The sequence below is a fragment of the Manis pentadactyla genome, chromosome 7 (assembly GCF_030020395.1).
Source record: "Manis pentadactyla isolate mManPen7 chromosome 7, mManPen7.hap1, whole genome shotgun sequence".
In the NCBI taxonomy this organism is placed as follows: Eukaryota; Metazoa; Chordata; class Mammalia; order Pholidota; family Manidae; genus Manis; species Manis pentadactyla.
In genome coordinates, this window is record NC_080025.1 from 145,575,622 (window position 1) to 145,597,144 (window position 21,523).

Sequence of the window (21,523 nt, forward strand, 5' to 3'; positions counted from 1 at the left end):
CTGAGGCAGGCGAAGACGGGATGGGTTATAGGGTGCCCCAAATGGGTCGATCGCTCAGTACCTCTCAAAGAAAAATCTCTAATGTTTCTACACAGCCATCACTCAGAGTGTACCAAACAAAAATTTTATTAATACGATTTGCATACATCCTTCTTTGCATTCATAACCTATGTCAGCGTCCAGGTCCTGTCTCTGTCCTCTGAGTGGAGTTTCTGGATGACTGGATGGGTCCCTCTGTGCCTCCCCATCTTGATGGACGGCTAACATGTTCAGTGCTCAGAAAGGCAACTGAGGTTCCTCTGCCAGAATGATTTCTTTCTTTATTCGTGGAATTTCTCCAAGAGGCCATGAAAAAGAAGTAACTACATCACAATTTAATGTCTTTTCTTCTCTGTAGCCATTGTGTTTTATTACCTCTCCATCCAGATCTTGTCTTGTCCGGACGAGTACGTGCTGACTGACCTGCAGCAGTGTTTCAGACACGCCACTTACAGACGCTCCTAACGCCGCCCGCCAGAGTCACTGCACCACCTCCTCTGATGGGCAGCAAGATACTGGCATGTGTTCCAGACCCTCATTTTGCAGATGGGAAAGGCGAGGCCCAGAAGGTCCAGTGACTTATGCAAAGCTACCCCATTTCCTAGCCACAGAGCTAGGACTAGAAATGAAATCGGCTCCTGTGAGTTCCATTCCTGCCTTTCCTTCCACGTGTGTCATGTCTGTATGCTTTATTTTATTAAGCAAATACATGCCACACTAAGATTTGTACCACTGTACCCCTGCACATTCATACCAGGGACCTCGGCAGCAATTATCAGCACTAATGAAGCCAGGGCTGTTATCCCCATGTCACAGAGGAGGAAACTAAGAGGTTCATAATTTGCCCGAGGTCAGAGTTCGTAAGCAGCAGATTTGACTCCAGAGCCATGTGCCCACCGCCCCACCCCCACCCGAGCCGGCATCTCCACCGCTCCCGCTGTAAGTGGCCTATCGGTGGGAGCCCTCACCACACATTCCAAATGAGATATAGCATCTCCATCTGGAAACACAGATCTTGGCTCAATAATCAACGTCAAATCAAGGCTTAAGTCTGAATCAGCTCAGAACTTACTTCTTAGGAATAATTTGCTTTCAGATTTTAAGATCCTTTCAAGATCTCCAAAAACAATCATTTCTCCATATTCATTGGTGCCTGGTGGCCTTAAGAAATGTTAATGTATTTATCTCCATGGTCTTAATTATTCCAATGGTTATGGGAAGAGAGAGCTAGGCTGCTTTGCCATGCAAATCTGAGCCAGGGGAGTTCTTTTTTTCCCCTTCTATATAAAACACGAAGCAAGAAACATCATAATTCTTAAAGACGACTTTTATCTCATTGCACCTGCTAAGATTCCTGTGTGACGCTTCGGCTGTTTTCAGCTTTCTCAGCTATTTTGTGATAGAAGGGAGGGAAATGGTGTGGAGAGAGTCGTTCTATTTGATATTGGAGTGAAGGTAAATGTTCCTCTTGAATCAGGGGGAAAAATCCTGTGCATACAGCCTAGATTCTAGAAAGTGGCCTTACTGCGGATGAGCACCATTACATCGCAGGGTTGACGTCCGGGTCAAGTGCAGGATGTAGCCCGCTGGGAGAAGGAGCACGGCCCTTCTAATTGAGGCAGTGGACGGAGCCTGGGGGTAGAGAAGGCTCTGACATGTAACTCCTGTAGGAGGTTCAGAGGGTAGGAGGTGCTGGACTTGAGGGTCCTGCACGAGCAGAGCCCTCTTTTAGCCTGAAGAGCTAAGAGCTGTGTCAGCACACATCAGCCTCTGGGAGTTGGGAAAGGGGGGGTGCAAGTCATTTCTGCCTCTGCATTTGGCCGTGAGACTGGTAACCCAGCACAATGCACAAAATCAGCTGACAATTACGAAAGGCTACAGGTGCACAATGTGTGAAAAAAATCTTGAAATTATTTTAGACAAATTTGGTGACGATTTAAAATGTCCCATCATAACCAAAGTGAACATTTCAGCCACAGTGGCAAAGCTAAAGGAGGGGCCTCGCAGAGGAGTGGGAGGGATGAGAGAGACAGGCGAAAGCAGGGGGCGGCGTCACACAGATGGAAGCCAAGCAATTAAACCCAGGGGACAAGGGACAGGTCCTTGCAGTGGGCTTCTCCTCAATCCGTTGTGAAATGGGACTTATTCTGGAAGCAGTTTCAGAGGACAAGGCTCAGGCTGGCTGCAACAACTTACGGTGATTCCACTGAGCAGCTCCAAGTGAACACCTCTGCGTATTCCCTCTGGGAGTGGCATGTTCATATGCCAGGACGGCTGGAACAGGTGCCACAGACGGGGGGGCAACGCGGCCAAAACAAATGGCCTCACAGTCCAGACGCCAGAGTCTGAGGTGGAGGTGTGGGCAGGGTCACTGCCTTCGCAGCCTCTCTCCTGGGTGCGGACGGTCGTCTTCTCGGTGTCCTCACGGGGGCGTCCCTCTGTGCCCACACTTCCCTGCTGCCTCTTTATGGAGGGCCCCATCTTCTCTTCTGATAAGGACACCAGTCAGACTGGATCAGAGCACACCAAGCACATCATTCCACCCTAATCACCTTTTTCAAGGCCCTAGTTCCAAATGCAGTCACATTTCTAGGTGCCGGGGGTTAGACTTCAACATGCGGATTTGGGGAGGGCACAGTTCAGCCCATAAAACCCGGGACGAGGGGGAACGTGGCCCAGCTAAACAGACACTGATGTACAGTTCCAGCGACGGAGGCAGGCTTGTGATTTGTGCCGAAGGAAAACAAATTACAAAGTATCCATAAAATACAAGACATAGCAGACCCAAGTTACTCCCAAATTCTGTTCTCTTATTGTTGCTGATGCTTCTCTGGGCTCTGTGCACCTTAAAATACTGTAGCTTCCGTCATGAAAATCAGAAAGGATGCCAGATATTAATAACCCTCCTCCTCTCATTTCCCATTTAGCTTTGCCAGAGGAAGCTCCCTTCCTGCACACGACAGGTGGGCATCTCATTGTCAAAAAGATTTATGCTGAGCCATAAAAATATCAGGGGGCTACATTTTAGTATCGGCAGTGGCCAGACCAGAATTACTGTATCCTGACCTGGTGCCATGCTGATATCTCAGCAGGCTGAGCCCACAATTAAAGTCCCAGTGTCCTGCAGAGAGACGCTCATGCTGCCGAGCCACTCTCAGGACACCACCGTTGAAGCCAAGCCTGGACATCACAGGTACACATTCTGGGAACCTGTTGCTTTGGCCCAAGAGTCCCTAATGGTCACACTCTTCTGTATGAAATGTTTGCAAACATGTTACCGTCTGAGATGCTGCACTTCCCAGGGTTGTGTCTCAGAGGCGATGAAGAATGAGGCTGGCAGACAACAGTGTGGAGTAACCAGCAAAGCTTTTAATGGGGAGTGAAAGGGGAGTGACTCCTGCTGGCCAGGGGGTGCTCCAAGAGAGGATGCCATTGAGGTCCCGGGGCCGGGGGGTTTATAAGCTTCTAGGATGGAGGAAGTCCATGCCCTTGGACCTAACAGATAACTGCACTGATGACATCACAGCTCACTCCTGATGGGCTGAAAGTATGATGCTTTGTTTGCATAGGGCAACTCATTCCTGATTAGCTGAAAGTACAATGCTCCATTTACGCAGGGTGTAATCAGTTGAACTAAGGTCTGTCTGCTAAGTGTACTCTTGAATAGCAGGGTTGAATTGGAGCTTTTTGGAGGAAGACACCCTCATGATTGACTGGGAATCGCTGCTGGAGCTGAGATAGGGATGGGAAGACCTTCCCATCTTCCAGGCCGAATTTTCCAGAAAGCGTATTTTTTTGTTGTTGTTGTTTACTGTGAAGCCCCGATCTTAGTTCCTCAGGGCCATGAGTTCTGTCTGCCTGCATCCCCCTAACTCCTGCCCCAAACAGGCTCACATTCAGGATGTTTACTTGTGCATCTAGTTGGGTGCTAGCTAACCCTGGATGGGCAAGGCTGAGGCTTGACTTAAGAAGCTCCCACCTTGTCCCTTCCTCAGGACTGAACTGTTCGCTGAGCTCTCTGCCTTGAAGAGTCCTCATCTGCCCCGTCTTTATGAAACCTGAGTGTTTGTTGGAAGCAGGCACAGTAAGGATGGTTCAAACCAGCTTGGTAGTTACTGTCAGCAGAGATGGTGGCTGGAACCGAAACAGCTCAACATGTTGCCAAGGTGGGATCCTTAATGATGAAAAGCCTTCCTTGGGAAATTAAGGCTTTTTGCCCCTGTCTCAGCCTGACCCTTACAAGCTTCTGTTGCTTTATTTTTTTCTGTTTGTTTTGAATTTTAACAGTAAGCATGAATTGTTAGCCTCTGTTTTCTCTAGAGCAGTTCCAGGATATGCTGTGCATGGGATGGTGGTTTATAACAACAGGGGACAGATGCCCGCAGTGAAGGCTGGGGAAGCAAAAAAATTTTTTCCGAAGTTCATGCTGGTTTTATAAATTAACCAATTACTGAGCTCCGCACCTCAACAAGGTATGAAACATGTTTCTGTGTTCATTTACACTCCAACAAAATGTTAGAAGAATTATAATTAGCTTAAATCTCCTAGTTTCAGCCTCTCTATGAGAGCCAGGAGCCATCATCCATGGATTATCTTTAAAAATATGGCTGCTGCATCTCCAGAAGTCTCATCGATGTCAATGGGAACACAGACGACCTACTCCTCTGGAGCCGGGATGTCTGTGCATAACGCCGTCCATCTGTTCTCCTGCGCTCCTCCGGAATCCTCCGAGCTTTGGTGGCAAGGATCTGAGATATCTGTTCTCTTAACTCTTCTGCGGTTTGCATAATACTAGGGGCTAACAGCTCTCACATGACTTCTTTTATATCTATTAGCTCCCCACCCTTTGGCTTGGGTATTTCTGGCCAGCCTGGGGGCGGCACTTCTCCTCAGGCCCACAGGGTTGGAGGCATCCAGGGCTGACACCTCTCACTGATCCAGCCTTCCACATGGCAAGAAAGAGTACGTGCTCAGGAAAGGTAGGAGCTGAATCCCTCAGAGATGCCCTTTGTTTTAGAAGACAAGTACATTTATATGCAGGATCGGCTTTTGCAACTTTATAGGCAGATTTATTTCCGGAGGGCAGCCTTGGTGACCCAGGTGCAAAGCCTTGGATTTATTTGTACAGTCGGACCTTCATGTTAGGTGAGGAGGAGGAGGAGTGTTTGTTTCTGTGGCTAAACGGAGGACGCAGAGCTGGGCTGGACATCGCCCTGACCGGGCGCAGCCGTCGCAGCCCACCTCCACCGCAAAGCCCCGGAGGCTCATTTCCTTCAACCTGGGCCCCCTCTTAATTTTAACTTCTCTCTTTTCTGGGCAATCCGAGAGATTTTCTGTTGTTTCAAAATCTTCTAGTTCTTTGTCCTTTGTCTTCTGTTTTCCCCACCACTTCTGTTTTCCATGTCCAACATGGGGTGTTGGAGCCCAGGAGGGTGAGGCGGCCCCGTGCTCAGACATGAGGGGGTGCTGGCAGATATCTCATCGTGGAGGTGTGGATTTGATGAGTAAGTGTACAGAGGGCTGGGGCAGCAGGCTGCTCATAGTCAGAGAAGGCAGTTATACACGCGGAAAGGGAGAGAGTGGGGGTGCCTGGTGGTGCTGGCCTGGAACTGGAGGTCTTGGTGTGACCTGGAGAGGGCGTGACAGTCGCCAGGCCTTGCTGGCATCGAGCACACCAGGTGCGCGCATTCTGGCTTCTCCACATGGCTCTCTGCTGGAGGAACCAGGATCCTCGGAGAGCTGGCAGAATCCCAGGCTGGGGCGGGGAGAAGCAGAAGGGGAGGCCAGAGCATCTCACTGGGCCAGAAACAGGACGCCACTCAGGGGGTTATGGGGACCTGCCAGCGACACAGAAGCCAACTGGGAGGGGCCCCCATGGGCCAAGCCTGGGAACACTAAGAGAAGAAACATAAAAGTAACAGATTGCGAATTTAAAAGAAATCCATGCAGATAATAAGTGAAGGAACGAATAAATAAATGTGGAGAAAGGAAAGCCTTTGCTTGAGGAGAAGGCCACCTAATAAATGTAAAGAGAATGAGGAATTAGAACACCTGTCAGGTAGGTATTAAAGGGGGAAATGCCCAAAGGAGACTCCAGGCAGGGGGACACCGTCCAAGCAGTGGGATGGTGGGAGAGAGGCAGAAATTCCCAGTGGGCAGTGAGGTGGGTGGAGGAGGGACAGGTTGAGGGGGCGACGTGGGTAGAGGGCAGGCTGAGGTGGTGAGGTGGGGGGGGAGGGAGAGGCAGATAGATGGGGCTGGGGGGCCCGGGAGAGAAGGGCCAGGGAGAGGGTGCAGGGCCGGCGATCCTGACTGCCCTGTACGTTGAGCTGGGCCGGCTCTGTAGAGCTGCAGCAGGGGAGCAGGGGCAGGGGGAGCAGACAGGGCATGCCTGAGACTCCAAAGGCTTCGGATTTTATTTAAGGTCAATGGTCAACCATTTAAGGTTTTAAAGTTGGTGTCCAAGCTTTAGGTTTCTGCAGGTTTTAGACTTTAATCCTAAGCATGTAGACTCCCTAGTTTTCAGTGAGGAATAATAATACATTTTGAATAAGCTAATCAATAAGCTTTAAAATTTTTCCTTTAATTTTTATGGAAACATTATATATGTGTGTGTATATATGTACATGTATGTATATGTGTACCTATGCATGTAGATGTGTATGCATAACTATGTATATATGTTATATGTAATATATATGAATTGTACATACCATAAATGGACGGCTTGATGAATTTTCACTAATGGAACACCACACATGTAACTAGAACTCAGAGGAACTCAGAAGAGATATACATTTCTGCCACCCCAGAGATCCCCCTTATGCAATCTTCCAGAAACTACCTTCTCCAAAGAGAACTGCTGTTCTCACTTCTAATAGCATAATTTATTTTATCTCTTTGTAATTTATATACATGGAACCATCTTTTATTTGGGACTTACTGCTTCTCTTTTTACTTTTTGGCCATTTTTTGTTTGGTTTTATCTCTGTTGACTCGTCATACCTGACAAACGTTTCACTTTGCCTAAATGTAGCCCTTCTATTAAGCCTCTGTTTCTCCTATTCCAGTTTTTCCTCCTCTTCCTAAATAAAAAATCAAGCAAGGAAGAAACCAGCAGGCAGAAATGACCCGTGCTGGTCAGCAGTTTTCTCTGACCTGAGCAAGTCCAGCCGTTTCCCATGGTGTTTAATGCATTGCACTGAGGTTGCTTTCACTCTCGAAGTGCCTTCCCATTTCTTCCGTTTCAAAAAGTGAGCAGCTAATTTCTTGCTTTTTAAAAATTAACAACAACTAATTGGAACTCAAGGCAAATGGAGTGTTACTGCGGGTCGTTGATGTGGGACTCTTTTGGGGAAAATGTGGGGGGAGCTAAGGCAATGATGTATTTTTTTAATCCCACTTTGTATAATGGATTCTCATTGCATAAAATCTATCTATGGGCCGACAAAATGTGAAAAGAGAGTATATTGCCGAAACAACCAGGCAGCTTAATTTAAAATCTGGTTAATTTGGCCCTAAGCATTGGAGGCATCTGTTGCCATGATTTCTGATGGAAGTGGAGGCTGCCATGGAAATAGTGCAGGATTAAGTATCAGAGCTGCCTCTAATCTGGCATCTAATAAAACTGTGTCCTTAGGGAAGGTATTTCATTTCTCTGCAATATCTGTGGAATGAAGATCACATCTACAGCTGTAGTTACCGATCGCTGCATAAAAAATTGCCCAGAGCTGCCCTGGCATCCTTTGGTTATGAGTGAGTCTGCTGGCCCCAGACAAACCCCCCGCCTGCCCCCAGGCCAAGGGGTGGGGAAGAGGGCTCTACCGTCCACGTAGGAGCAACCGGTTACTGGTCACTCCAAGAGTGTTTAGAACAGCAGATATTCTTTCAGCCATTTCTAGAAAACACATGCTTTCCATCTAAGCTACCACTTTAAATGCTTAATCATTGCTTCAGAATATGAAAGACATATCATACTTCTTGAATTTTTTCATAAATACCACCTGCTCAACATTGTTTCATTTTAACTTCCTGCAGGCTTTTTTTTCTACACACACACACACACACACACACACACACACACACACACACAATTAATTAATTAATTAGATTTCTTTCCCACCGCTTTATTGAGAGATAATGAACACACAGCATTGTGTGAGTTTAAGATGTACAATGTGCTGATTTGATACATTTAAATATTACAAAACCGTAGCCTATAGTGTTAGTCAACACCTCCCTCCTGTCATGTAATTCTTGTTTCTTTTTTGTGGTGAGAACATTTAAGGTCTACTCTCTTAGCAACATGCAAGCATATGATACAGTATCATCAGCTATCATCACCATGAGGTACATTAGACCCCCAGCACTTGTTAATCTTATAACTGGAAGCTTGTCTACATATATTTTTGATGTTCATTTAAAATCCAGCTGAGACAATATTATTAAGGATAGTTTGTTAATCTTAACAACTATAGGTTTGATAGATAAGTTATCAAATATATATGAAATAACTTCTCTTTTGAGCTGGCCCACAGAATTTTCTGACTATTGGGATTGAATTAAATCCTAGCTAGTGTCTATGGGCTTCCAAATCCATAAGTATTTCTTGGGGGGAAAACTGTTATTTTTGTCTCCTTAGTGAGAAATATAAAATGATTAAAAAGTCCCTTTGGCCTTCGGTGAAGATACTGCAATGCCAGACAAAGACAGATGGAGGCTTAGTTTTGCCGTGGCCTCTCCCTGGGGACCACGTGGAGCTCTTAGTCACTGTTCCAGTCAGTGATTTCCATCCTCAGCTGGGCCTCCCTCAGTGGCGAAGAGCTCAGCCTCTGGTGTCAGCCCAGATTCTAGATCCTTATCACCTGACCTACTAGGCACGTCCTTCAGTTTCCTTCTATGTCGGAGGACGCGATGCCAGGAACCACTTAGCGGTTTGTGAGCAGGTGAGTGACGGTAGGAAGGACTTACCTCAGGCCTGGCATGAAGAACCGTTCGGGGCTGCTATTATTTGTGTCATCTCATCCTTATCATCTCATGTTTCTCAGCGTCTCTCAGCCCTCAACAAGCTTAGCCCTCAGGATTCTGGATGGCTGGTGACTCAGTATTTCTCTCGGGTACCAGCTTTAAGGAGCAGCTCCTAACAGAGACGCTGAGGAGATTCCTGGTGGCCTCTGTGCCGGGCTCAGACGCTCGTTCAGGGACTGCTCTCTGCCGTGCAGGCCTGTGTCCTAATAGCATGGTTTTAGCAGAGAAAAGCACTGGTCGTCACCCCACTGCTTGGACTAGAGCCAGGGCACTGGCCCACTGACTCTCCTTCTACTAAAGGGGCTTCCATTCCCCAAGCTCCTTTCCTGGGAGCTCCATCCATCAGCAGTGCCCTTCTGAGAAGTAGCCTTGCGGAAGCACCTTCCTAATAATATCTCATCCTGGAGTAAGATCACTGGTTGTATGACAAAACCGAAGACTCACATGTAACCTGGATAAATAGCTTTGATGGAACCAATTACATAAATGAATCACAGGCTTTCACATGATGTTTGTGCACAGACGCATAAATGGGTGTCGGTAAAGATTTTGAACTAGGCTTTATCTCACAGCTATTTGGACTCATACTCCAAATAATGTATAAAAAGATAAACTCATGCTTATTTGGAGGAATGAGATTGTAAAGTAATTTTCAAGAAAGTTTATTGAAAAATAACTTGGTCTGGAACGGTCCCTCCTGCTGCTTTCAGGGAACTTCCCAGAGAGTCAGCGACGCATCAGGGCTCAGCCGAGGCCCTCTCTGTACCTTTGTCAGTTTTTCTTTCCTTCCGGCCTTGGTACATGACAAGTCACTCTAGATAATGTAGGCGATATTCTTGCAAATAGCAATAATGCCTGCTTTTATGTCCTTTTCAGAAAATAAAATGTATGAGATACAACATAATCAAAGAAATCAGAAAATTTGTCTGCAGGAAAAGGTAAATATTAACATCTGGTAAAAAGCTGTCCTATTTTCTAAAAATTCATGCCGGAATCTTTCAAGGCATTTTCCCGTTTGTTTTTGAATTTGTTGAACTTCCATCACTCGAGAAAGGGCATCTGTGTTGGTGCAGGACCTGGCATACGAAAGGCACTGTCATTAATTTGTGCACCACAATTTATATTCTTTATAGTAGTAAGAAGTAGTCGAACAGAGAAATGTAGTGCATGTTTATGGTTTAGGGACATGAGTTTATTTATCTGCAGAGGATAGTAATACTAGGGCCATCGCTGGTCTTTGTAAAGAGAGCCATTGTGTGAATTAAGAATAGGTTCTCCTTTGAGAAGATAAATTGGGAAAAAAGCTTGAGGTGTGTTTCAGTCGCCATTTGTCCTGTTGGCTTGTAAGCTTTGGGCTGTATAACCATCTACAGCTCTATATGCAGAAGCCCTTAGAAATGGGCACAATTAGGTAACAAAGCCAATTTTACTCTCAGTGGTGTGTAAAGCTGATGGAAAGTAAAGTGAGCCCAGACAACTATTTAAATCTGCATTTGCTTCTTTCTCCCTGCAAGGATGATTTATTCACATCTACATTCTAGACACTAAGTAAAGCCTCGAATGGGTTTAAGGGGTAGCAAGTTGCAGGAGACCATTGCTCCCACCCTAAAAGTGAAAACAATTCACATAAGTTACAGGCTCATACGGATTTTAAAAAGCAATCTAGAGCTGAGGACACAGGGAAGCCTAAATGAGCCAAATTCCAGTGAGAGACAAGCCCTTCCTAGAAGAGGAGAACCTGTGGCTACTTTGGTCCCTGGCATATTTCTCCTTTCCTCAGCATACAGGAGGATGTGGTACCCAATGTCTTTTAGACTTTCATCCATGTGTGGCTGACATGGGGGTTGGGAATTCTGGGGATTCTCAGTCGCAGGGTGAATCCCACCCACCCACCAAATCTTTCCTATGGGACCTTCACTGAGTGCCTGGTGATAGCACCTAGGCTGAGGGTAGGGCAGGAGGGGGGAGTGAGCACCCCCAGGTGCGCGGAACCTTTAGGGAGCTCGTGGCGGGCGTGCAGGAGGAGCGCGGGGCACAGAGCTGTGGGGGATCCAGGCCCGCCCCCGTTGACGCGGGATGCAGCGAGGTCTCCTCGTTCGGGAAGCTGGCTGTGGCTCGTGAAGCCCTGAGAGATGCTCAGAATCCTCCAGCTCTGATCTAAGCCCTGCTGTGGGCGGGTCTGGATCCTGACCCCAAAGTATCTGAAGCCAGAGGGGAACCGAGTCTAATTAAAGCGGCCACGAAGCCCAGCCTCAGCCTAATTCCAGATATAGTTGACTCAGCCTCCCACCCGTTTCGGGGCCTTCAGGGGTGAATATTACCTATTTCATTCTCAATCATTCTTTTACATGGAATGAACAGAATGAAATTTTTTAAATTAGACAAGCAAAGAGTCATGAAAATGTGATTTTTTATCCAGAGAGAAATTTGTCAACAGAAGCAGATCCGAAGACATAATTATGGTATTAGGAGGTGTTGGCTGTGAAATAACCATAACATGTGTTAAAGGATATAATGGGAAAGGTGAAGGTGAACAATATATGTATATACATATGTGGAGAATTTCAGCAGAGCAATGAAAACCTAAAAAGAAATGATGCAAATTCTAAGAGTGAAATAAGACATAGCAATTTTATATTTGTGTACACTTAATAGCAGAGCTTTAAAATAAATGAGAAAAATACTGACAGGAGTCAGTCTTTGTTGGAAAAATATATGAATTCATAACCAGAACTGAAGATGTTTTAACATCCCTCTCAGTAACTGGTAAGAGAAGTGGTCAAAATTCACAAAGATGTAGGCGATAGGGATATAGCTATGAATCAACTTAACACAATAGAGCTTTGTGGACAAAAACCAGATATATTTATAAACATTTACCAAAATCTACCATATGCTAGGCGATAAAAAAGTCTCAGTCAGTTTTAAAGGATTGACATCATAGAAAGTATATTCTCCGACCATGAATGTTAGAAATCAACAACAATATGATATTGAGAGAAGCTCAAATGGGAAAATATGCCACAAAAAATCTGTGAGTCAAAGAAGATATCACAAGGGAAATTAGAGAGACTGTTTAGAGTTGAATGGTAATGAAAATGTAATGCACTGAACTTCATGAGCAATGAAGCAGTGCTTCTGGGGAGATGCATGGCTGTGTCTACTCAGATCTTTTTTTGCTTTTGGCCCTTTCTAACTAACTTTGAAGAAAAGAGCATCTTAAGTCCAAAATAATTGAAGAAAGAAAGTAATAAGAGCAGAAATCAATGAAATAAAAATGAGACACGCAATAGAGAAGCCAGTGGGGAACTTTTGACCAAATCAAAAGTGGATATGTTCATCAGATTTACACAACGGATAAACCCCAAGTTAGATTAATTAATATAAAAGAAACGAGGCACAAGTAATCAGCATGAGAAAATTTAAAAGGACAGATCAATAGATTATAGACAAGATAAAGACGAATGTGAAATACTGTGAAAAACCTAAGCCAGTAAAGCCAGCACGAAGCGAAATGTACAAAATCTCCCACTCAAATGAACAGAAAAAGAGATAGAAAATCTGAAAACATATGTATATTTAAATTTTAAAAAGAGATTACTCAATAAAGCCAATTTGAGGCCTTGCTGACTTCACTAGGGAATTCCATCAGAGATTTAAAAGGAAATACTACTGTTATTGCACATCTTCCTTCCAAAGAAGGGAGGAGAAGGAAGCACTTCCCAATATTTTTGAGGCCAGAAATCTGACAGGGTCATTATTGGAAAGGAAAGTACAGATCTTCATCATTTATAGACATGGTGCTATAAACAGGCCAGTGGGTTTTTGGTGGATTAATTTATGGAAAGAGGACCTTTTCTGGGGATGGTAAAGCCCGGCTGTTTGACTGTCTCGGTGGTCACATGGAGCCACTGGGTAATGATGCATGTAGGCTGTTCTGCTCAGTGCTTCTGTATCAGGGCAATGACCGCACGGCGTGTGTGGCGGAGTTCCCGAACGCTGAGAGGATTGGTGGCCCAGTGCACCCTTCAAACAGTTAGGGTGTGGTGAAATCAGGACTGAACTCAATGTTTTGCCTCTTCTTTTATGCTTTTCCAAGAAACAATAGTTAGTTTGCTGTTACAGTATCTTAACCTAAGAAAACTCCTACTGTACAACTTTGGCTGTTGAGATCTCTGAAATACCTGTGTTTTTCTGAATCTGAACTTTTTTGGCTCAAAATTGCAAGATGACCTTTAACACACAATTATAATTTTATGGCAATGCATGCGTTGAGAATTCTGAGTTAATTAAGATTCACCCAATTATCTGAATTAAAATATTTTGGGTGCTTTCACTGTTGGGTTTTGGGGCACCCCCGAAAGCGTCACCCTAATCCCTGGATGTGGAGCAGGCCCCTCAGTGGGCCCCGCAGCACCGGGAACTTCCCACTCTCATAATCCCCGCCACGTGACACTGTTCTGTTTATATGTCTGCCGTGCCCATCATTAGCCTCAGAGCTTTCCTGCTTGTGGGTGGAGGAGAAATTGTGTCTTACTCGTCTTGCATCCCAGTGTTTATTATAATGTTTGACACTCAGGAGTCAGTCAATAAGTACTTACTGGATGACTGAACACATAGGACAAATGCCTCAGGAGAAGCAGCCACCCCCGAGCTGCCACATCCCTACAACTCCATTGATGAATTGATTAATAATTTGTATGGAAAAAAACATCCTTTATGATGGAGTTGATGATATAAAAGGAGTATTTTCATTGTGCTCTTGGATGCAGTATTGTTCAGCTTGCTTAACCGCCAATACACTGTGCAGGGTAGAGACTGTGTCAGTTTTGTTTGTTGTGCAACTGACAGCAATTTGGAGTGTTTGGCACATTCTTGTTGCCTGGTTTGTTGAGTGAATGAATTCATTGTTGTGTCCATTACATAACACATGTACAGTTCTGCAAACATAAAGTGAATGTATGTATAAATTCAGATGTACCCATCTTTTTCTTCATTGATTGTGATTTTTGTGTCTTATTTAACAATTTCTTCTTTAACCCCAGGGCATTGTCTTCTATTTTTTTTGGTAAGATTTTAGGATTTGCTTTTTACATATGGATACTTAACTCATTAAAAAAATCAGTTCTATTTATGGTACGACATAGGTATGAGTCTTTTATAAGGAATATAAAATATGCAAATGTTTGCATCATCAATTTTCCCAGCACCCTTGTTGAAGAGCTTAGCATTTCTTCTCTGGTTTAGACTGTCAATGTCCTATATGCTAATAGGTTGTTGCCTGCCCTCTTTATTTTCTTCCATTATCTGTGTTGGCACTGATATCACAGTGTTTCAATTGTTACAGTTTTATGATAAGTCTGGATATCTAGTAAGGAATTTTTTGTTTCATTCTTTTCTTGATCTTTCTTTCTGAGAAGTTTAAAAAAAGAAAATTTCTGTTTTCTTGAAACTCATTAGTTTTATTCCATTTTACTAACTTATTATCTAATAAGTCTGGCCTTTATTTTTAAAGCTTAGTCAAAGTTTTTAACTTCTTGAGGCATTTACTTTTCATCTCCTTTTATTAATGCACAAATTTCCCCTTTCTTGGTCCTACTTTAGATGTCTATGATACAATACACAGCTTGTCATTCAGTCCTGAACGTTACCTGCATGAATAACTCATTAACTCATGAGTCCATTTTTAGGTCTGTGTATGTTGCTGATTTCTAATTACTTGAAGTGTTATTCTGAGAATCTGATCTGAATGTGTAACTTAAAATCTTAACAGAAAACAGACACCACGTTCCAGTGGGTGATTGAGGAAACTTGAACAAAGAGGCTTCTTACAAACGTGTCAGCAGGGTTTCAGGAAACCAAGAAGAAATACTTGAACTCAAAACCCAGCAAGAACAGGAAGTCATAGCCCCTGCCGGGCCTGGAGGGTACGGAGAGGGAAGGCTGACCCCAGCCCAGGGGCAGAGGAGTCGTAGGAGAGGGTCTCCTGACAGCGGCTGTGGTCTCGGCAGAGAAACTCACTCAGCTGATAGCAACCCACGCAGAGCAATCCAGGGAGTAAGTATTCGGATTCACCCATTTCCCAGCCGAGTCTCCTGCTTATACTTCCCGGGAATCCGAACCAGCCAGACGCTGACAGCAAGGGGCACAGGCGACAGGCTGGCTGGAGGGCGGGCTTGGCTGGTGTGATGAAAGTGGCCCATGCAGTTCTTTCTGTCCCTCAGAGCGTTTGCTTATCTATCTGTCATTCAAGTGAAAATAAATGTGTTTTCAGCACAAAGCTCCACGAGCTGCCATTTCACTAAGTGATAGCAGTACTTGAAATGAAAGTATTAGTCTCCACCGTCTTCTTAATAAAGTCAGTGGGAGTAAAGATGGAGAAAATGAAAGATGAACTAACATAAAACTTAGCTGATGCACCTGTCTCTGGGGTGCATCAGGTGCCTGAGTCGGTAAGGATAACTGTTGATATTTACTATTAATTTCCTGTTCCCTTTACGCGCTTCCTGCACCTCAGCTGGGTGGCGCCGTTTTACCAGGCAGGCTGTTTGGAACTTTGATTTTGTTACTTTCAGAGCTCCCGGTGTCCCCACCTCCAAGGAGTTGCTGCAGGGGCCACCAGGGACTCTCCTGAGCTCAGACATCTCCCTTGTCCCCCTAGGGGCAGTCGGCTGCTGTTCCCTTGGTTCAGCTGGGTCTTCCTCTCATGGCTCTTGATTGACCAGCATGAGGAGACTGCACAACCACGGGGGGCAGCTTGCAGTTCACCCCGATCACCTCTGCCTTGGACGTTAGGGCCAGCACGTGCTCAAGGTGTGAAGACAAGAAATGATATCCTTGGTGGGTTATTTGCAGCAATAGTAAAAGAGCTTCCCAGCCCCCATTTGTTCCAGACCAGTGCATTCTAGCTATGGGGGCATGGCTCCGTCTATAGCCACTGACGTAAAAGCCTGGGTGGGGCCTTCTGCCTTTCAGTAAGCATCTGCGCCGCGTCCCGGTGTACACGGCATAGGGTCGGTGAACCCTGCGGGCGTAGCCCACTGCTGTACTTTCTTTGGTGCTGCAGGAACCCCTCGTTAGAGGCAATGTTAGATGGGGTGCTATGCTGAACAAATAGGCATTTGGTAAGTTCACAAACAAGGGTGGTGGGCGGTGCAGAAGCAAATCTCCACCCAGAGTGGGAGTCTTTCCTGGTGATGATGAACAGCCACACCTCCCATCATGGAAAGAGTCCAGCATAGTCAGCAGAACACTAGCACCGACTGGTCTTCGTGGAAAAGTTGCCAGATCAGAGGGTCCGCCCCAGCCTCTGCCCTGGGAAACTGGCCACTGCCCAGGGAGGTGCCATGAGGAGGCTTCTGTGGTGGCCATGACTGTCCTCTGCTTGTCTGGTAGAGCGATCAGCAGGCAGTGGAGAGACCATCTGCAAGAGGCTTTGTCGCGTCCACCTGGGGACCGAGGGCCTGCATCCCCCTGGGTGGCCCCCGGCGAGGCCTTTCTGCGGGAAACAAATGTTTTGCCTACAGTTCCCGTTCCAAGAGGCTGCGAGATCCTTCTGCTTCAGGCTGCCTTGTCACATATCTTTCCAACTTGTTTTTACTTTTTGAGCAGCGGTCCAATCTGACAGTTTATTCCAGTGAGCGGGGGCGTTCTCCGTGCCCCGGGCCGTCTCCCATCACACTGCCATGCACAATCACATTTGCATTTGGAGGGCTTCCCTGCGGTCTTGTCTTTTGGAGCCAACCCTTTTTGGAGCTGAAATACATTTGGCTGGTTATGCATGTATTAAGCAAATCCATCTGTAAATAAGCCTTCCCTTCTTGTTAGCTTTTCACAGGGAGCCCCGGGAAGCCACAGGTGTGTACTGAGGGCAGAGCAGTGGACACAGGGTGGTGCCCGACTCTGGGGCCTGTTCTGGTACACACCATTTCCACTGGATCATTGACTAGGACTGTTAATATCCAATCGTATGATTGGTACATCAGAAAACCCACTTGATTCTGGTAGGCTGGGTCACACGATCACTTGGTGCCTTGCGGTCACGTGTTAGGTCTGTACCAGGGTCGGCAGGAGGCCAGGCCCTGCTTACCACATGGAGGGTAGCTGCTGGCAGATGAGGGCGTGGCTTCATTCCACATGCAGGGGACTGTGCGGCGACTCACTTTGGGATCTGTCACAGACTCTGTGAAACACAGTATCTGTCTGTCACACAGGAAATGCCATTGCATATGGCGGCGTACAGCCATGAAGGACAGGACAGCTAAACTATTGCCAGGGCCTGACATGCAGATCTGGACCTTCTTGCGCGTCACTGTCTCTGCCCCCAAACTGGCCTTCTTGAAGGTCGCTCAGTGACTGTAGGAGCACGCCTGCCTGCCCGAGGGTCCCCCAGAATTAAAGAGGCCACCGTAGTCTGTTTCTCTGAACTGGGTGCAGCCAGCTGAGAGCGGATCTCTCCCTCTGGGGGGACTTTCTGACATGTCCCGCCACCGCCTCTAGAAGCTTTATCAGCGTGGGGGGTCTCCGAGCCTTTTGAGGCGTAGCTGCCCCCTCCTCTCACACTCGCCGCTTCCTCCCTCCAGGCCCGGTCAGCGGAATGCCGTCGGCGTAAGGCGATCCTGGACGCGATGTGAGACGCCTGCGGCCCCTCTGCCCCATCTTACGACAAAAGCAGGGCAGCTGGCACAGGACCACAGAGCTCTGCCGCCCCGTCCCTGTGAGGACAGATCGTCTCTGGCCGTCCGTACTGACTGAAGTGGGGCGAGCTGTGCACCGGACATTGGCTGCGTCCCAGGCAGGGACAGGACGCCGCTTTTAGCGGTGAGGACACCACGGGCCGGACCATGGGCACGATGGGCATCAGTGCCGGTACAGGGCTGAGGAGCCCAGTCACCCTCCAGGCCATCAAACGGGAAGGCAGTGGGGGTGCCCCATTCCCTCCCCCTGCACACTGGGGAGCATGGGTGCCTAAGGCATGTGCCGTTGCTTCTGGCTTATTTTGGCAAAGGGGAGGCAGTTCCCTGGGCTTCCTGTTGGCAGTTCCTACCATAGTGTCCTCCCTCCATGGGCCAGGGAATCAGGGTGGGGATCCGCCAGTTACAAGCTGTACATATCCCAGGCTAGGGAAGTAAGCATGAGTGGGTTCATCGTTCCAGGGGACTCCCTGTGGCAGAGACAAACCAAGAAGATCTAAGGCCTCACCTCCATCCAGAAGGCCTCCCGGGGTGCATTCGTGGCTTATCTGATAGCAGCTACAGTCCAGAGCCAGAATCTAATAACATTCAGAGGGTTCTTGCCTTCCTTTTGACCAGCAAGTATCCGTCCTTGTTTAGTGATTTCAAGGGTCACATGTAAGGCTCAGAGAGCATTGCTTATATTTTCCTGTGACCACACCCATGTGGGAGGCCAGGAGAGGCCACAGAGAGTGCACATCACACGGGGGTGTGCATGGCTTGGACGGAAGGTCTCAGTGGGCACGTTCCCGGCTCGCCTCTCCCTGGTCCATCAAAGGGTCTGACATTTCAGGTGGGCTCTCACCCCTCCCCACGCCGCAGAGTGGCCTGCTGGGCCAGGCAGGTGCTCCGGGCATCTGTGAGGGCAGGTGGACAAGCAGAGAGAGGCACAAGGCTGGAGAGGAGGAAAGGACATGGCACTGGCTACGTTCAAAACACAGACCTGGAGGGGGGCGGGGAGGGAGGCGGGGCGAGCTCCGTGGCAAGGGTGCGGCTGTTTGTTGGAACCTGGTGTGGATGAAGAGTAGTTCCAAGGGGCAGGGTGGGGAGACACCTGGAGGCGATACAGGGATAGGAGAGGTGCTGGGGATCAGAGGTTAGATCACCTTTACCACCCTTCGAGGGTTGCCAGTAAAGATTGGAGTTAGGTCTCCTTAATCAATTTTCCTCCTGTGTGTACGATGTGTGTGTCTGTGATGTTCTGTCCTGGTATGAAACACCTGAGTTTTGGCTTCGACGGCAGCTCTCAGTGGCTGATCGAGGTCCTCACAGGGAGAAGGTTTCTCGGGGAGGCCCTCACGGAGGCTCAGCGCCGAAGCCCACCACGTGCAGGCGGCAATCAGAACGGGTGCCCACCCCAGAGCCAAACCCTGCAGCCATCTGTCACGCTTCCCTCCACCTTTATGGGCGCAGACCTGAGTGGACGGCGTCCTGTGCCCTGCAAACTGATGCAGAGGGTGGCGCTGAAAAGGCGGTCCCCTGCAGAGTCTGGGGCTGGCCACCAGGAGGCAGTGTTGTCTCTTAGCTGCAAGGTGTGGCTGCTGGGGCCGCAATCTGGAGGCTGGAAAGGAGATTATTAAAGCATAGGGAGGAAGAGGCAGGGAGCCTGGGTAGAGTTCGGGAACTGTGAGGACAGAGGAAGATGGAGACAGAGAGGGCTTTCTGCAAGCGTTCTGATGAATGACACAGGTGTTCTCCAACTCTGGTGGGCTCTGACCTCAAGCGGTTAAGCAAAGCCGAGATGACCCCCTGCTGGACGGGGACCAGTCTCCCTTGGGAAGCTAATACTGAGCTGGTTTACTGAAAACACCTGATGTGCAGTGGCTTAATTGAATGAGCTCCATCACTGCCTCTTTATGTCTCTACAGCACATGTCTAAGTTTCTGCAAGTTGTCCAACAAATGATTTAATAAAGCATCTGACCCCAGCTGACATGCTACATTTGGAGGCACGGAACCTGGGTTTTCATGTTAATGCTGCAACCTTAGCTGCATGTCCTGGAGAAATAGCTTCTTCTGTCTGGGCCTCTTCATTCGGGGCAACATCACTCACAGATGGAAAATCTAATTCTACTGAATGCCAGGCCACTGGTATGGATGTACATTTTTGAAAGGAAGACATGGTTATAAAAGAAAAATACATGTTTTCTTTTATTATTTCAGAATTTATGGGGTAAAATAAATGTCACCTAGGAAGGCTCTTAGGGGCTTGCCAGTGAACTCCAAGGCTGGGTCACAATAGTAACCAGCTGCTGCGTGAACTGAGGATGCAGGATGTCTGGTGAGCCCGCCCACGTACTTCATGTCTGAGATAGCCGCCTTCGTGCTTAGTAAGGAGCCTCACCCACTGGCCATCCGAAGGCATGGCTGGTTTCACAGCGAACCTCCCAAATCCTCCCTGGCCGCTCACAGGTCACTGGAACTCTCCATGGTGGGAGTCTTGGGGGGTAGGAACTGTTTCCTCCATTCAGACTGAGGTCTTGCTCAGTCCCCTCTGGGGAGGCACAGGCTGGTCACCACTCCATCTCAATGAAACCCGTGGGTTTGCACCACCAAACGTGAGTCTCAGCTCTGTGTTTTCCTTCCATCTCCATCCACTCCTTTCTTATGCTCCCACCATGAGCCGCCTCAGTCTAGTGATCCCGCCCAGGCCAGAAGCAGCACCAAAGGCCCCTGGCGCTTCTCAGCTCTGTCCCTGGCCCGTCCGATTGTCTGTTCCCAGCCTCCATGAGTCAGATCTTCATGGGAGGGGTGGGGGCTGGAGCATTGCTATCACTGATAACTTGCCATTCACCACCCTCTCTTCTTTCTTTCCAGTTTCTTCAACATGCTGTTAGGTCACCGAGGGCAGGAAATACCTTTGTGTTCTGTCCTGCCTGAGGGTTTCAGCCCTGGGCAAGTTCACTATGGATTCAGTGAGACCGAGGAATGACAATGGGATGTTCTTAGGGTGAAAGGGTTTATTATCTGGCTTTTTCTCCTGGTGATAGGTCCAGCACCAGAATTATATCTGCATCCAGCTGTCTGCAGGTCTGTAACCCACCCCCATCTCTGCCTCCACCAAGAGCCCTGGGCAGAGCTGTTTATATAGTGACTCAGTCAATAATAGCTCACTGCCAGCGGGTGTGGGAGCACTAGCCTAGCAGCAGACCAATTACATCAAGTAGTTTAGGGTCAGGTGAGGATCCTGGCCACAGGAACTTCTATTTTCCACACAATTCCTAGTGTCCTCCACTGTGCTGGCCACACAGAGCTCAAATAAATAGCCCATGAGCTCTGCAACTGAGTGTAAGACTGGAACCCATGAGAACCAGCTCTGTCAGGGAGGTTTATTGTCATGTTCTCTGGGAAATGCATGCAAATACCTACTTTGGGGGACATAGGTCATTTCGTAGGCCCATGCTTCCATAAAGTCATTTCTTAAATACATATAAAATTTTAATATATGTAATTTCAGCCTTGTGAGGCAGGCAGAGCAAATATTACTTTTCTAAGGTTTTAGTTGTAGGATGAGAAAACTGGGCCTCAGAGGGGTTAAATGATTGCCAAGGTCACACAGCTGATACAGGATAGTGCTTGGCAAGAAATAGGGTCTCCCAGCGCTGACTTAAATGTCCTTTCTTCACTGTACCTCAGACCCCGTGACTGTGCACGATGCCTGCCATGTGTGTCTCTGACCTCTGCTCTAACAACGGATGTAGCAGATGCCTTTGAATTTGGGCTTAA

General features: G+C 47.4%; 1 long non-coding RNA gene across 1 annotated transcript in view; it reads left to right on the forward strand.

The window, feature by feature from the left end:
• Positions 1–15,659, forward strand: part of LOC118919601 (uncharacterized) — an 80,709-nt gene extending 65,050 nt beyond the window's left edge. Inside the window, exons 2-4 of the long non-coding RNA XR_005027585.2 lie at positions 427–679; positions 4,035–4,205; positions 14,671–15,659. This is a non-coding gene — a long non-coding RNA (uncharacterized LOC118919601). The remainder of the gene's footprint in view (positions 1–426; positions 680–4,034; positions 4,206–14,670) is intronic.
• Positions 15,660–21,523: the final 5,864 nt, after the last annotated feature.